This window comes from Rhipicephalus microplus, chromosome 6 (genome assembly GCF_043290135.1).
Source record: "Rhipicephalus microplus isolate Deutch F79 chromosome 6, USDA_Rmic, whole genome shotgun sequence".
Classification (NCBI taxonomy): domain Eukaryota; kingdom Metazoa; phylum Arthropoda; class Arachnida; order Ixodida; family Ixodidae; genus Rhipicephalus; species Rhipicephalus microplus.
In genome coordinates this window covers 192,362,325-192,380,458 of record NC_134705.1, presented here as the reverse complement: position 1 = coordinate 192,380,458, position 18,134 = coordinate 192,362,325, and the positions used below count along the sequence as shown (strand labels likewise).

Below are 18,134 nucleotides of genomic sequence, written 5' to 3'. Positions count from 1 at the left end.
TCAAATGGCATATGTAGATCTCAGGTATATGAATAATCAACAAAAAACACTCTGCAGCTGTTTTGAAACGAAACAGCAAACAACAACAGCAAACAACAAAAGCAAACAACTTTACCTGCAAGACTGCAGCGTTTGCTCTTTTGGAGAGCAGATTAACCTCTGCAACTTCACATCACAGCTTGGCTATTTGCGCTTTTAATTCAGCATTATTCCTTACCATGGTTTGGCATTTCCGGTGCGATGATTTTGCGGAAGTCATCACACGGCGAATCTTCTGGCTGGTTATACTTGTTCGCGTGGTCAATGATCGTCGGTCGATCTTTTTTTTTTACTTTGTCGCCAGGTGCAGTTACAGGTGGTTCTGTGCGTTCAAATTTGGTGAGAGGGTGCATAAAGTCTGAGGATGGTCCTGAAGTTGTGTTTGCGGATGGTACTGATGACATATGTCGCTCAATGTCAAGCTCGAGATCTGCTGCGCGCCGGGCCTGAACCTGTTTTCTTCCTGCATTAAAAATTGTGTTCTTTTATACGCCTGTCCTTGAAATTCGTTTTGATTGGTCCAATTCGTATGCAAGAGCCGTGGGGAGACGTGAAGCATTAAACATTGTTAGTCACTTTTTTTCTTTGGGCAGTGTCCATGTTCCTGAACATTTGAGCGCTTCAATGTGCAGCGGGCTTTTGCCGCAGGCGGCACCATGTACTTTGGATAGTGTGGAAACACTGATGGCACAGCATTCGCTTTCAGTCTTTTTATCTTTAGTCCCGGCTTATAGTCGGTTGGAGCAAAGTGCACACTTTGGGAGCCAAACTTCATTGCCAGCACCTTGAAAGGAAGAAGATGAACATTCAGTGAAATATTGTGAATAAAATACAAAATTTCTTGTTCTTTTCGAAGGAAAATATCATGCAATTAGAAGTTTATACCATGGTGGTGAAGTGAATAGAATACAGTTATGAAGTGAGCGTATGACTTCACCTCGTTAACCATGTGACACACGTAACTGGCTGAGATACATTAGCACTAAACAAAACGGATGACCACAAGAAAGAAGACAAAGACACACGCTACTCACAACTTTTCATCAGGACAAAAGTTTTCACGTATATGTCCTTTTGTCATGCATGCGCGTAGACGGGTAAACTAACACGTTTATATCAGACGCGGTAGCACATAAATTCAAGTTCGAGGTCGAACTAATTAAGCGACAGAGGATAAATATTCACTTATGCAACGATCTCTGCTCTTTTTGGTAATGTAATTAAACTACCAAAGCAATCTCGAAGAAGCTGCTTCTTCCCACAATGGGTGTCTACTTGCATAACCACATGTAGTGACATGGCTTCCATATGTGCACTCTTGTCATCTTTTCTTTTTTTGCTAACAAAAAGTTGTGAGTATAGCACGTCGTCATGTACTTACTTGAGGTTGTTGGTTTATTTTTTATTTTTTTTGCGCTAATATGCGTCTCAGTCTGTCACGCACCACCAACCAGCCCAGCAACTCACTCTTTTAAAGACACATAGTCATTTACAACCCATAATACATTTTCAGCATGTCAGACAACGCCTAATTGAGCAGATTTACCCTTTCTAGAAATCACCTTGATCCGTTTTTCCCCAACCTCGATCACTGGAAACTCATGAAAAGTCACATCAGAAGTCTTCCCTTGCCTTGATTCGCAGAAAGGCACGCAGCACACACCATTGTGATGGTTCACTTGCACCAAGAAACCTCGCTTCGTTATTGTACAAACTGCACCTACCTGCACGCTTCTATCGCAGATCGGCACAAGGAGACGGTAGCAAAAGATCTTCATTATACTTTTAGGTTTATTCAAAAAGAGGCTTTTATTCATTTTTTTCCCATCGTCCAGAGCGTATGCATGCGTAAAGATTGCTGCTTTTCTCCCAGTGTCGCGCGAGCAGACAAAAAAAAAAAAAAAAAAGCGCGGCGGCCTATGTTTTGGCCGTAAGCAACCGGTGCGGATGGGGTAAGTTGTAGCGCTACAAAGCGCATAGCGGGAGGCGCCAGTACCAGAAAGGGCGTGCTGGCGCTTCGCTTGCTGGGCAGGTCAGTAGAATACAGTAGGTCGTGTTTTTGACTAGCCAAACTAATCCACGGCCAAATCCAAAAAGCGTTTGTGGCGGTTTGCTCGGTGTCAATAGCGTCAACTCAAAAGCGTTGTTTTGTCCGAACTTTTCGCCGAAATGGACCAGCCATTGGAAACATGTACAGGTAAGTTGTCTAAAAGAAGCTTTTCAGCCTTGTTGTGGGATTTATCGAGAAGGCTAGCTGTTACACTGGGACCGCTAAAAAAAACAGACCGTGTCCTCGTCACCAACCATCAACGTTTCTAGAACTAGGTAAGCTGCAAAACTGAACGATGTTGCGCAGCGCCGCTCCCAGCGACACATGTGGCACTGCTGTCGCATCCGGATTCACTCACTGCATGCTCGCTCATGTCACTCCCGTAACCTCCGTCGGCTCTGCATGTTGCAGTGCGTGTTTATCCGTGGAGGCTTCTTTCTGCCTGAACAGTTTTGTGCTTCAGCGCGCCCTGTACTGCTTTGTATGTGTTGCGTGTTTTCATCATGCCCAGATGTTGCGTTCTCGGCTGTAGAGTAGCTACAGGAAATGAGAGACACCACAACATTTCTTTTGTACCCACGTGTACCTGAGCAGCGTGAGGTATGGGACCACGCTATTCCTCGTGCGGATAAGAAACTGCCCAGCACCTCACGTGTGTGTGATATGCTCTTTCATGAGAAGGACATCCTGAAGACTTTCACTCACGTCATATGGTAAGAAGGTACAAATCGCAAGAGGAAAGTGGGACCTCGCCGAAGGACGCGTTCCACGAATATTCCCGAATTTGCCGCTTACCTTGCCCGCTTACTTTTGTTGCTGGGCCCGCGACAAAGAAGCGAAAGCTACCCGATAGGAGTGGGGTCTTTTCCAGAATATCATCGACGAAAAAGAATAGACTATCTCCGAGCGCTGAGCTCGAAGACAGTGAAATTAGTCCCGACATGCCGTCAACTAGTGGCGTCATTTCGCTTAAAGACATATAAAACGTTTGTTTGCATGCTGGCGGAAAGTTGTTGAGTATGGCGAGACAAGATGTCTTGTGGTGTTTCTAGGGCTTAAAGAAAAAAAAAAGCGCTATTTGTGGAGAAATGCGTTTTCGTCGCAGAAGACATGACAGTCACCATTAGCAGCCGTCACAATCGCTTAGCCAAGTCGCCTGGCAATGCAGATACCATCACCCTATGGGCCGAACGTCTGGAACACATAGAAAAGCTGCAAGTGTGTTCATGGATTTCAATGCGTCAACAGGCAGACTCGTGAGTAATGACTACGAAGTGCTCACCTATACCCCAAAGTGTGGTTTCTGCTCGAAGCTTTGGCTGCAGCTGTGTTAAAAGGTTGCAATAGAGGAACTTCATAAGAAGCAGAGGGAAGTCATGCTCAAGAAAATGGCCGCACGCATAGCTTTTCGACGGTCTAAGTTGCTAAAAAATGTGACTGAAATGAAAAAAAAAAAAGGTTGACTATATAACCAGACAAAAGCCATGAGATTGCACCACATAGTTGTAACTTATTTGCAAGCCCGAAAAACACAGCCACAAAAAAGGATGCCAGACATTGTAATTGGGCTTTTCGCGTCTAAAAATCTATTGCTAACGTACACTAACTAGCAACTAACCGAAAACTCGTATGCCATGCTGTATATATCAAGCATTGTTTATTGTGGACAGTTCAGAAAACCATAATTATACTGTATTTGCCTTACACCGCCTAATATTACGTAGTATTAAGTTTCTGCGGCAGCACAACAAATCTCGATAATATACTGTTGGCAAAGCTCTTGCAGAACGGCCGCCACGACGACTAAGCGTTTTCGTCTGCTAGCGGAAGCTCGTTGTGCCGCCAGTACCACCAAACCGGAAGCTCTCCCGGCGCCGTGTGACGAGTAGTCTGACGCGGGGAGTTTTGCAACTTACCTAATCTAGAAACGTTGCCAACCATAGCCTATGCACCAACTTACGTCGTGCCATTTCATTGTTCTGTTGATTCTATTGATGTGTTGGTTACTGCCTGTTCCGCCGCGGTGGTCTAGGGGCTAAGGTACTCGGCTGCTGACCTGCAGGTCGCGGGATCGAATCCCGGCTGCGGCGGCTGCATTTCCGATGGAGGCGGAAATGTTTTAGGTCCGTGTGCTCAGATTTGGGTGCACGTTAAAGAACCCCAGGTGGTCCAAATTCCTGGAGCCCTCCACTACGGCGTCTCTCATAATCATATGGTGATTTTGGGACGTTAAACCCCACATATCAATCATCATGTTGGTTACTGCCTATAGACGCGGAGTAATCATACACTGGCATTGTTGCGATTCTTACACAACCTTTTTGATTGTCATGTATGTAACCACCTGTGGTGTTGACGCACTCCGTCGCGCGTTTTGTTCAAACGGAGTGTCTAGCGTTTAACCAGTCTGTTTTGTATTGTTGTCACGCTGGACGTAACTATATCTTGTCTTATTATTACGTCTGGACTTAACTTTAACGGCTTTTATTGTTACATCTAGACGTAACGCTAGACACTCCGTTCGCAAAAGCTAGTAGAGAGGGCACAGTCTACACGATGCCCAAATATGGTCACAAACGCACTGCACCGACGTTTCGCACATGTCACCAAGTTTCGCGCATGTCTGATGAACTTAGCCGACCTTGGCTTCCAAGATTCTTCTGGCAGTTGGGTGAGGTTCGAAAAACCGGCTGCCAGTACACCTGTCAAAATTGCCTGACTGTGTTTGGGTAGGACAATGTAGTGGCATGCCAGCATTTCGTCAAAATATGCCACCCCATTCAGCCGATCCTATGGAGAAAGGGAGAAGGAGAAGTGGTCGACTAATGTCTCGTCCTGGAGGCGAACTCCCGCAAGGGCTACAGCAGATAGTGCCCTTTTCTTTCATTCAACCCCACATTCCATTCCTGGTTGTTTGCTAGAAGCTGTGGCTTAGCTGCGCATATCCGGGGCTCCGCTTCTCCTCGCAAGATGCAGCCACATCCAGTTTGGCTTTAGCTTTCAGCCTGAACTGCAAATACCATGCTGGTTCCGAGATTTCCAGATTCTCGGTGACCTCGGAAATAGTCCAGCTGCCTCCTTGTTGGCAGCCTTGCTGGCAGCAAACACAATGGCCTTTCTTGAGTCGAGCTCACAATGGCCTCTCTTGGCTCCTGCGTTTTCTTTGTGCAAACCAGTCCCGAACCCCTCGTTCAGGTTTTGCGGAGAGGAAATCAACCCGTCTTGACGGCACACCCTTGCTTGGAATGCGTCGAAATATTTTTGTCCTGTTCACAAAGGTCGAAAAACTTCAATAATGATGACGGTCCTAACAACCTGAACAGTTTTATGATCCCGAAGGCGCTGGTCTGTGGATGGCGGAACAGGTTCGACAATGTTAACAGGTGAAGTCTGCGAGACAATGTGGTAGGGTCCCTGCTATTTTGAAACAAGCTTCGAGGAAAGGGCTATAGGGACAGCGGGAACCCAAAGCTACACAAAAGTGTCTGGAACAAAGTTAGGGTATGGCTGGTTATTGTCACGTCGAGTTTTTGTCTCCATTGATCGATGGTTGTAAACGACTGGGCAAGGTTACGGCATTCCTCGGCGCGGCAAGTAGCTTCAGAAATAGGCGTAGACTCAGAGCAATCGGGGTGGTAGGGTAGAATGGTGTCATGTGTGGTGGAAGGGCCTCGGCTATATAGCAGGAAATATGGCAAAAAGCCCATAGCCGATGGAGCAGTGTTATATGCGTACGTTACAAAAGGCGGAATGAGGTCCCAATCGGAGTGGTCTGAGGCAACATACTCAGATAGCATGTCCCCTAGAGTACGATTGAATCTTTCCGTTAATCCATTCGTCTGCGGATGATAGGCGGTGGTAGTTCAGATAGGCGGTGATAGTTCAATACAGCATTCGGCAAGGAATGCGTTGATGACTTCAGAGAGGAATACACGTCCTCTGTCGCTGAGAAGTTCACAAGGTGCACCGTGACGGAGAATGAAGTTTTGCAGGAGAAAAGATGGTACGTCGCATGCTGTGGCAGCAGGCGAAGCGGATGTTTCTGCGTATCTCGCCAAGTAGTTGACAGCAACAACGATCCAACCGTTTCCGGAAGCCGTGATCATACAGATCGATTCCAACGCGGTCGAAAGGCGTGGCTGGGCAATGGATCGGCTGGATCGGACCAGAGGCGTGATTATGGTGAGCTTGGCATCATTGGCACTACGGGCATGACTGAATGTATTTGCTTACAAAGGTGTATATGCCTCGCCAATAAAACCGGGAGGAAAGTTGATGGTATGTTTTGAAGACGCCCGCATGTGCGCACTGAGGGTCAGCGTGGAAAGCTGAACATATTGCAGCACGAAGATGGCGAGGTATGATGAGTAACCACTTTCGGCCGTCAGACTTGTAATTCCTGCAATTAAGGAGGCCATCGCGGACCTCAAAGTGAGCCACTTGACAGCGCAACGTTCGAGGAGATGGATAAGTCGACGGGTCTGGAAGGAATCGCAAAAGAGTACTGATCCAGTCATCTTTACGTTGCTCAGATGCCATGTCGCAGTTTGCTTGAAACGCAACCGTTTCGTCCATGGCAGATAGACAGGCAGAGCTTTCCGATGACACAGGTGAACATGGTAGGGTGTCGGCATCAGTGTGACATCGGCCAGACCTGTAGACAACATGCATGTCAAACTCTTGCGGCCGCAAAGCCCAGCGAGCTAAACAGCCGGAGAGGTCTTACAATGTGGATAACCAGCAAAGCGCGTGGTGATCGGTGACTACGTCGAAGGGGTGACCATATAGGTACGGTCTAAATTTACCTAGAGCCCATATAATTGCTAGACACTCTTTCTCTGTCACAGAATAGTTATTCTCCGCTTTGGTAAGGGTACGGCTTGCGTATGCGACTACGTACTTCTGGAATCCCGATCCGCGCTGCGCGAGCACGGCGCTGAGTCTAACACCGTTGGGATCGGTGTGTACCTCAATCAGAGCAGTTGGGTGGAAGTGACGCAAGATTGACGGCGAGGTTAACAGGTGGCTCAACTTTTCGGAAGCATCATCACAGGCGCGTGACCAAGCGTACCTTTTCGAGTCACTGCGTAGATGTTCAGTCAAAGGGGCGGTGATCATCGCGAAATTCCGAATAAAGCTGCGGAAATACGAGCAGAGGCCAAGAAAGCTGTGCAGATCCTTCAGAGATGCAGGTTAAAGGAACTATGCAACTGCCCGAAGCTTGGCGATGTCTAGAAGAATACCGTTTTTAGAGACAAGATGGCCGAAAATGGTGAGCTGACTTGCGCTGAAGCGACATTTCTTCAGGTTGAACTGAAGGCCGGCGTCAGTTAGGCACTGCAATACTTTATCTAGCCTGCAGAGATGCGTTGGAAAATCTGGTGAAAATATAACCACGTCATCAAAGTAGCACAGGCATGTTTTCCACTTTAGGCCACGCAAAAGATTGTCCATCATGCGCTCGAATGTTGCGGGCGCGTTGCAAAGATCAAAAGGCATGACACAGAATTCGTAAAGGCCATCAGGTGTAACAAAGGCCGTCTTAGGCTGATCTTCAGGTGCCAGAGGGACTTGCAAGTAGCCACTCCGTAGGTCAATAGAAGAGAAGTACTCTGTACCTTGGAGGCAGTCAAGGGCATCGTCAATTTTCGGTAAGGAGTAAACGTCCTTTCGAGTTATTTTGTTAAGACGATGGCAGTCAACACACAAGCGAATTGACCCGTCCTTCTTTTTAACGAGAATGACTGGAGATGCCCAGGGGCTATTCGAAGGCTGGATGATGCCACGCTTAAGCGTGTCAGCTACTTGGTCATGAATAACCTGGCGCTCGGCTGCGGACACATGATAGGGTCTTTGACGCAGTGGCGCATTGGCACCCGTGTTGATGCGGTGACACACAGCGGACGTGCGGCCGAGGGGAGTATGCTGGCAGTCAAAGGAAAAACGGAACTTGTCCAGCAGTCGTAGAAGCTGAGCACGTTGCAAAACGGTTAACATGTCGGCGATAGAGCTGCTCAGTTTGTCAGGCCTAGTAGTCTGCGGCGAAGAGGCACAGGTCACTCCGGCGACTTCGTGTTCGGTGAAAGGACCAGTCGGCATGTCGACAATTGCAGAGGGGTCGAAACTGTAAACCTGCCCGACGCACTCACCCCCGAAGTAGTGTTACAGGACATGACAAGAGGTTCGAGATGAGTACTCTGCTGAAGCCGTCATAAAGTTCTAGAAGGGCATAAGGTAGCAGCGAACACTTGCGGCGAATAAAAAGGGCAGATGGCGTGAAAAGAGCACTCGACTCGGCGAGCGAGTTGAAAGACACCATGGTAAGGGCAAAAGAGTGTGGCTGTATGATTACGTCTTCAGCAACAAATAGTTTGTCCCCGCTTTCAAGAGCACCATTTCACAGAGCGTCGCCAAACACTTCAAATGGCACCAAAGCGCGAGAGCAGACGATGATGGCCTTATTAGCAGAGAGAAAGTCCCAACCCAAAATTAGGTCATGGAAGCAAGAACCCAACACTAGCAATTCGACGACATAGATGAGGCCATCAATCGCGATGCGAGGAGTACAAGCAGCGGCCAGCGTGACGTGCTCTGCGCTGGCTGTACGAAGTGATATACTTGCTAGTGGCGTCGTAACTTTTTTGAGCTAGCAGCAGAGTCTTGCACTGATCACTGAAACTTCGGCACCAGTGTCTCACAAAAGCGAGTGCAGCGACGCCGTGCACATATACGTCGAGAACATTCGTTTGTGAAGAGAGAGGCCTTGGTCTTTTCGTGGGCGACGCAGTTCATGCCTCTGGAACTGCGGCAATTAGTTTTCCCACTCCAGCGATGATGGACGACGGCGCATCGGCAATGGCAAGCGGCGTCGAGGCGATGGCGAGCGGCGGTTAACAGGAAGGCGGTGGTCAGCGTACGATGACATCTGGTCGGGGGCTGAGAGCCTGAGAACGAAGGGCGCGGTGGCACATAAGGGGCAGGTTCAAAGCTCTTGTGGTAGACAGGGATGCGTCGGCCGCAGTATCGCGCTATGTGACGAGGTGGGCTATAGGCAAAGCATATTGGCGGCCGATTGTCGAGTGTACCCCCTTGTCCACTACTCTGGAGGGACCTTGGCTGAGCGAACCGAGGAGTGGGTCGCGGCGGCACGGCTGATGGCAGTGACGTAAAAGTCTGAAGAGCTGGTCGAGCGGCCATTTCTGCATAGCTTAGAGGTGCATTTACCTCGGCACAGGCAACAGGGGTCGGCAACGGTGAAGTGTAACGGGTAGATGGCAGAGCCACGTAAACTTGCCTGGATGACATGGCGAATGCTTGCTGGCAGAGGTGTCGGTGGTTGGCCGGCTGTTGATAGCAGCGATAGCTGATGGGCGACCTCAGCACGAACAAACTCTTTGATCTGCAATAGTAGGGACTCAAGGTCAGAGGTGGTGGTTAGGCTTGAGAGCATGTCATCCGGGATGTTAATGCATTGGTCGGAGCTCGTCGAAACTCTGACACAACTCGATGAGCTCAGAGACAGTGACAGGGTTATTCAAGAGCAGCATTTGAAAGCCGTCATCGGAAATGCCTTTCATGATATGTAGTACCTTGTCAGTTTCCGCCATCGTCGGGTCGACACGCCGGCAGAGGTCGAGAATGTCCTCGATGTAGCTAGTGAATGTCTCACCAGGTTGTTGGGTCCGGCTTTGTAGGCCTTGTTCTGCACGAAGTTTGCGCACACCAGAGCGTCCAAAAACATCTGATATGCAGGCTTTAAAGGTCGTCCAAGTGAGGATATCCGCCTCATGGTTTCTGTATCATAGCTTGGCAACATCCGTTAAATAAAACATCTAGGTACCAAGCTTCTTGGGATCGTCCCATTTGTTAGTAGCGCTGGCTCATTCATAAGATTCCAGCAATCCTCAACGTCTTTCTCGTCGGTGCCGCTGAAGATGTCGGGTTCTCGGAAGAGCTGGCCACCGGGTCAGCCCCTGCGTGGCAAAGCGGGTGGGGGTGTGAAGACAGCGTCGTCAGGCATGGCGGATGGCAGCTTTCGGCTACGCAGTTCCAGGATTGCGGAAAACCGCAGCACTCTTCGCCAAAATATAATGTAAGTGCAAGGTCAAAAGCGGTAGCAGCGTCGGTACAAAAGCAGCAAGAGCTGGCCAAGTATACGGGCAGCGTCGCAGCAGCAACCAGGCAGTGTTAGCTCGCGCCAACATGTCGATGTCGCTGCAGTAGTGGGCATTCCTCTTCACTACACGAGCTTTTTTTGTAGAGGCTGTGTATTAACTCGAGTCGTTGAGTTCCCCACAGAAAACTATGGCCTCAGTGACAATTCGTTTTGTGTTCTGAGGTGTTTTTTTCATGTTTTTACCATTACACCCCTAAAAATATATATATAATGAGTCAGATGGATGTTTTTTTCTCGCTCAACAATAACCATTATCTATACTAATCTATATTTCATGTGTATGTGTCGTTCATGCACTGTCCGATGCGACGCAATCACGCTGTGGTCAATACAGGCCTAAAACAGGCTATCAATGCTCAATATCAGTGCAAAATAAATGAGGGGTTCTGAAATAATGCAAACTACATGATAAACCAAAAGTTATTCACAATAATGTATCTAAAATCACAAACACCTCTATTTTAATACAATTACACGATTCCAAATCGGGCCCGGGAATTGATGCAAATCGAGTCGCACAGCTTTACACAAGGACAGTTTTGAACACTGATCCAATCTTTAAGCCTTTCACTTTACACAAATAGGCGGCTTCGTTACGCCGCCTATTTTGAAGAAGCACCAAGGGCCTGGCCTCTTAAATAGAAATTTTCACCAATGGCTTTAACTTACCTGCTGAATATATGAAATGCGAAACTTCAGACAAAGCGTTTGACTGACACGCATGCTGTGCTTGTAACACACCAATACATTTTACCATGTGGTGTTCCATCGCGTGTATCTTAGTCTTAACACGGGCCTCGAGCATTTCGCCCACGTCAAAATGTGATTGCCGTGGCCGGGGTGCTGCTGGAGTTCAATTACGAAGCATGCATCTTGTAAAAACGATCATGTGCCATGTCGTGGGCGCATTGTGTGGGAACCACTAGTTAGTTATATAAATTCAGAGTGTCTACCATCCTGGAAAACGTGCGATTGTCAGCGAATTCGGACATGTCTGGAAAAGTGAGTGAACTCTCATATTTATGAAAAGCCTGTCGCGGTCACAGAAATTATAGCCAGATAATAAATCCTAGAGTGGAGGCAACTGAAGCGTCGCGGCTGATCACTTTTGCAGCTTAAGAAGTAGTCTCTCTAATGCGTTGTCCAATTTTTTCCGAAGGCAGGAGCACAACAGCTGTCCAGCTTTTGAGAGTTTTAAATATGGGCTTGTGTGCATCCGCCTTTAAGAAGAAAACACGTAAAACTTTTGAAGTAAATTGTTCAATTTGCGTTTCATGCTTAAAATGCTATCTTCTGACCTTTCTATCACCAAAACAAGAGCATTTAGAGAGTCCTACCATACGATAGACGAATCAGTGATGGCTTGGGTGAAGCAGCTACTCATTTTGAAAAAATGTATCACCATTACTGACAGGCAATCAGCAGTTGTTGCATTCTTTCACTTAGTAGTGGTCATTTAGGAAAGATTTTTTTACCCATTTTTTTTAGGGCTCTGCAGAATAACGGTCATTTACTCAATCCTGTAGCGAGCAAATTGCATTAAGCCACGCAGCTTTATGTAGAATATTTTTCTTGAGGCATCTGGGTGCCGTCATGTTGGGCTGTGTAAGTCGATGTTTTCTTGTTTCTGCGTATTGCGACATGGATTGATAAGACCATGAAACATTGTATGCACCAACCAAACTATTCCTATGCGTATACGTCTAACGTAACACTGTTTGTTTAGAGGTTAAAGTTTCAAAAGACAACGGTTAATAGCCCAGTATGGCGGCACTTAAACCTATCCGTAAGATAGTCAATATGTGGCAAGTGTACTGCAATGCCTTCATGCGCTTTTGCTTTCCTGTATGTTGTCATCGAAATGGTGGAATTGAATCTTTTTACCTGAGGAATGTGATTGCTGCTTTGTTGCATATTTGTGATGGGCCGTTCGTTGCAACATTTTTGTCAGTGTGCTTGTTCTTGGAAATGTTGGCTGGCTTACTGCATGCATCTGTGTGGCTGAACTTTTTTTGCTGTTTGCAGGCATTTTGCGCTATCCACAGAGTACTGCACAGATTACTTGAAAACATAGAGATAACACTTAATTATTTTTCTGCAAGTTAAAACTATGAAAGCAGTCTACAGGAATATAAAATCTTCCTTCTCCAGTTTTTTACGTGGACATCAGAGGCCTTGCAGTCTCAAGTATTGAATGTACATTATGCACAATCCGTTGCACTTGCACTACTCCAACCTTGCTAAACGTATAAAAAAGAACTAACAGAACACTTAATCTCATTGGCTTGCTTCAGCTTATACCAATTTGGGGGCCTGAATTTTTTCATGGTACTATAGGGTTACTTTGGAGAGCATTGAACCTCATTGTCCTTAGAGCACCTTTGTGCACGTAGTAGAATGTAACGAGAATATTTCAGTATATCTTAGTGTTTCAATTAAGTTTTCTTCAGTAATTGTTCAAATATTTTATATACAATAAGGTCACCGAAAGGAAACCCTTGTACTCGGGAGCGACAAAGACAGTGCCGCTGTACCACCAAGCTGCATAGGTGTACATTTTGTATAAATAAAAAGAGCTTGATTTCGGAATTTACATACATGTGCTTTATGCTTCGTGGCATTCTGGAGCACTAGGTGCAAGCATTATCGTAATCTGCCTTTTTCATGATGCCTTTGCACATGCTCCCTTCTCTAGCAGAAAAGTCGCGAAACACCTGCTTGTATCGGAGGCCTTCGTTGTAGCAATGCCAGTTCTCCTGGCCCCTACCAAAACATCAGAGCGCAGCACAGAAAAATGGAAAGCGCGAATCGCGGTTATTTGGACTCTCCCAATGCAGTCTTTTTATTGGTGTTCTGGGTTCTTGTAAAGTGCGATTGCGATGCTGTTCTAACAGGCTCTGTGCTCCGTGTGAAAAAGAAAAGCTTCCAAGACTGATTACGTAGCGCGAAAAATATAAGTCGCAGCACAAGGGAAGGTACGAAGGGGAGCGCTTTCTTCCGGAAAAATTTATTTAGAAGAGCATACACATATATTCTCTCAAAATGCAAATATAAACTTCCTTTGTGTCGTGTCTTACATTTATGCGCAACCTCATCCGTCATGTATTATCAATACGCCCAGCTTCATACTCTTGTCAGTATTCTAGAGTTCACACAGCAATCGCACTCCTAAAAAGTGGGGAATAGAAGGGTGTGTGTTGTATGAATTGAGGAAAGCTACAATCGTCACTGCAGTGCGAATGGTGGCACCGAAATGAGGGCATGACATGTGATGTGGAGTTGAGATTGTGGATATTTTCAAACTCGTTTCTCGCCACCCTAACTACGGTCGTGAAAGGCAGTGTATGCGCCCCACTTTGCAAACATTATATGCCCATTTTAAGGGCACGCAAGAGCGAAGACAGCTGGTCATCGAATGCGCACTTGATGCATATTTTCATATCTCTGCATGCAGGTTGTGATATCTCAGAAAAGAGAGATTCTCTGCTATGCATTTGCTCACTTTTGTTTGCCTTGTTCCATTATGCAAGCATTCTAAAATCCAGTCATTGCAGTATTGAGTGACGTCTATGTCTTTGTTCCTGTGGAAGCATCTGCCAAGCTCATTAAATATTCCAAAAATATTTCTGGAATATGTGGGTTCACTAAACCTCTAAACCTCATTTCGTATGCCAGTTTAGCACATTCGTGTATTTATTGAGGCTATGCATTTTTCGTTGAAACAAACTTCCGATGCTTTTGTTTGGTAACATGAGGACAGCTTCACAGAATGTTCTAAAGAAACCTAACCAATATTGCTGTTGTATTTAAGCCTTTACATCCGAGTGTCGGGAATGTGCGACATACGAAAAATTTTGAGCAAGCAAGTCCTGAAATGCGTGTTATCTTTAATGCCAGCTGTCAAGTACTCATGGGGATCGCTTACTTATGAAGCAGCGCACCGAGACAAGGCACAAAAGAAAGGAAGGGGACACCGCTGTGCCTTGTCTTTGTGCACTGCGTCTTAAGTACTTAACATAAACTATCACCAACTCATTTAGCTTTAAACGTTACTGAACTTCACGAGGAATGCAGCTTTTGATTTGAAAGATCTGGTGCGTCTTGTCTAAGGTATTTTATGCTAGGATCAAGTGTTTTGTAGCTGATGGTGGAGAGTGCTAAGCCTGTGCAACAGCCCTCACTTCTTCATTCTTTTTCACGTGGATTATATATGTTGTCTTCAATAATTTTGTTTAATTAGTGTGTATGCACCTAAGTGTTGGGACACGACGTGTGATGTAGATTCGAAGCACATTTCTTTGTTGCAATGTCCTTGCTTCTGTGGCATGGGGAGCACTCGTGACATACGTAAAAGTATGCATTAAAGTTGCATTTTAGATCATTTTAACATCAGAATCATTTAAAGATTGCTATTTAAAGCTGGAAAATACAGATAGTTTTTACTTTGTTTGGCAGTATTATGGTTCAGGCTTTAAAGGGTTAAATTTAGGTGGGTCCACCTATAATAATACCACAAATGATTTTTTTTCTCTGTTTTCTTTAAGATCTGCAAGGCTTGGTATCTATAAGTTTGCTTATAACCTTGTGTATTTAGTGCATGAAAGACCTCTAATTATTTAATCATAGTTTTTGAATATGTTTCAGTGTACCCAGTTAAGGGGCACACAAAGGTCACTGCAATCATTGCACAGCCTCCGTTTGCAAAAAGGGCACGCTTTTCAGGCTCAGCAAAGTAACAACTGAGACACTTATTCGCGTTCGTCTGTACCTGTGAGTTCGTTTCGTGTGTCATTTGTGCATGAGAAATGCGAGGCAGGTTTCGATCTGCTTGCCATTCTGCACGTGACCTTCCAATTCGTTGCCATCGTGTTCTTTGCTTTGCCTTTGCGGCAAAGCTGTGACATTTGTTGCTAAATGATATAATCCAATCATTTTCCCATTCTATGCGTATGCTTTTGTTACCTCTTTATTCACTACATGCAATCTTGTTGTGAGCTTGTTCTTCCCCCTTTTATTACAAAGGCTTTTTATTGTCTTATTGCATGCATGCACCTTACATTGTTTAAGCATTTAACAATTTATCGCAAAATTAGTTCTGTAAGTGCATTTTGTTGCATCAAATAGCTTCTCATGCTTTGTGAATGTTTTGCATTTCAGTGATACGCCACAGTGATGTGGCGGTGACGGTGCTCAGCTTCTGACCCAAAGGTCGCGGTTCGACCCCAGCTGCTTCAGTCACATTTCAAAGGAGGCGAAATGGTCGAGCTTTGTGTACTGTGTCATGTCGGGGCACGTTAAACAACACCACGTAGTCGAAATTTTCGGACCCTCCGTCACGGTGTCCCTCGTGACCATGTCATGGTTTTTGGATGTAAAACACCGGGATATTTATTATTAATAATATTATTGTTATATTTGTATGTCAGTGCTTACACCAAAATAATATAAGACCGTTAGCATACTAAGTTTAGCGTTGCATTGGAAGTTGAGTGATCAAATATGCTCAATCACTTGTTATTGCCATAGGATCTGGTTTGATTGGTGCGTTGCCAATACTCACTGAGAAGTTGTTTGTGATTCTGCTAAATGTTTTTTTTGCCATGTCATTTAATAAAATCTGGCATACTACTCTTGCCTCAACTGTAGTGCTAAAGAGACAAGTTGTTCTTTTCCAGTTCCCCTAATTCATGTTGTTTCTTTAAGCTTTTGTGATCACAGACTGTGTTAGTCAACACCACCACTGTCATTTCGTTTCTTTGACTGTTAAAGACTACGGCTACAGTGGTGGCAATTTAGTAGGGGCAGAATACCTTAAGAATTCTCTACTATCGAGCTGAGTATGAGCTACGCTGCAAGCGTCAAGTGCATTGTGAGGTTAGAAAATGGTATAACTCGTGATATGATTTCGAGATATGAGGGCAGAGATTGGCTGTTTCTGCGGGTATGCATTGCCTCAGTTTGTTTTCACGCTCACCCCCGTTTTGCGCTTTGGTAGTGTCTTCTTTGTAAATGACAATTTCGAGACCGTAAGCAAGCAAATGAGGGCTGTGCACTCACAGGTGCAGAGAAACGTTCCCCAAATGTGTTGAAAATATGTCATCACCGGCACCACGCTACTACCTTGCAGTGCACTTGGCCAGGTGATCATGTGTTGTAGCCCATACCGAGTGCCAAAGTATGTACTTGGGTTCATGTTCTTATTGGGAGAACCCTGGTTTGCTGAAAACCAAGATTTTCCTGCTGCGACCTGACTCACAGTCGTAGGGCTCTGTTGTCTTGTATAACCCTCAGATTAAAATTTATTCTCTTTTTAGATCAAAAGCAGCACTCAAATAACCTGCCTTCTTTTCTTTGTGCAGTGTGTGAGTCTTTCATCCCTCCTGCTACCGCGAATGCAGCCAGGTTGCGTGGGGATGCCCTCATTGCTGTGACTCGTGTGACTACGAGACTGATAACTAGTATAACCTGATACAACACACGAGAATTCATACGGGCGAGCAACCTTAAAAATCTCACCTGTCTCTCCAATACTTCTCAATGAAGACCACATTGAACACTCACCTGCGTACCCACAGAGAAGAGCAACTGTATAAATGCCACCTGTGCCCTCGGGCCTTCTCACATAAGATTAGCCAGAACGACCACCTACTTACCCAAGTGAACAAGCGACCACATAAGTGCCACCTGTACCCCCAGAGCTTCTCAAGAATAAGGACACTGAAAGAGCATGTGCGCATCCACACTAGCGAACCACCGTACAATGCTCTTTTTGCACCCAGATGCACCGGCCACACTTGAATGCCTTGGTACTTTTGCTACATCTAAGCACCGTTTCTAAGTTTTGAGAACAGTAGCAGTGTGCATGCACACATATGAGCTCCGAGTTATTTATACTAATTCAACTTTCTTCTTCTGCCATTGCCAATTTATTTGTCGTTTTAATTGGAACAAATGTAACCGTGTTCTGTGATTTTGTCACTAATATATTTGTTGTTTTTAGCAGACACATTGGGCTACTATTATATAAATCATGATTGCTCTATATCTCGCACTGTAAATAGTTTTACTGTTGGGCAAATATTTACCGATATATTTGTGGAATGGCGCTTTTTGTTCCTGACTGTCTTTGTTACCGCTAAACTTATGAGAGGTGCCTTCTATTTCGTTGCTTGCAAAATGATATGATGTAAATTTTTGAATGAAACGATGTAAAATAATAAAAATTGGTGTTTTTCAAGGCTTGCAACAAGTGCCCCCCCTTCCCCGAAATAAATTTCTGGCTATGTGCCTGTAGATGTCAGTGCGTGTTAAAGAACTCTAGATAGCTAAAATTTACAGAGCCCTCCACTATGGCGTCTCATAATCATTTGATGGTGTTGAGACGTAAATGTCCAGATAGCATTATTAATAAACTCGACTCAACAGGCAACACTCACATATTTTATTCCCGAAAGGGCCAAAGCAGCGAACAAGGTTTAAACGGTTGAAGGTGTGGTGTTAGAAGATTGAATAAAAAAATATCACCTAACACTGCCACTTTAAAGAACACACTTCCTATATTTCATATATGGAACATTTTTGCAGTACATCAATGGCATCGAGATTTGAGATACGTAATCACACTCAACTCCAGAATTGCTCAAATGCGGGCGCAAATTGTGATTTTGGATGAGAGTTCTGCTTCATCACATAATGAACCTGAAGGGTGGTTCAGAAAAAAAAAAAATGCGAGCCCAGTGTTGTCTTTGTAAATTAAGCAATCAAAGAGTTAATAATCAGCATGGGTGAGTAAATAACACAGGTACCATTTAACACAATATTTAATTTTGGGGGAAGTCGCAGGCCACAAGAAAAACGACCCCAGTCTTT

The 18,134-nt window shown here is 45.3% G+C and overlaps 1 long non-coding RNA gene across 2 annotated transcripts; it reads left to right on the top strand.

Moving 5' to 3' along the window:
* Positions 1-2,007: 2,007 nt before the first annotated feature.
* Positions 2,008-17,502, top strand: LOC142765770 (uncharacterized). Of its 2 annotated transcripts, XR_012884387.1 has the most exons (3): positions 2,008-2,236; positions 15,423-15,636; positions 16,625-17,502. It is a non-coding gene; the product is annotated as an uncharacterized LOC142765770 (long non-coding RNA). The 2 variants fall into 2 exon arrangements; XR_012884388.1 differs by lacking the exon at positions 15,423-15,636.
* The last annotated feature ends 632 nt before the right edge of the window (positions 17,503-18,134 follow it).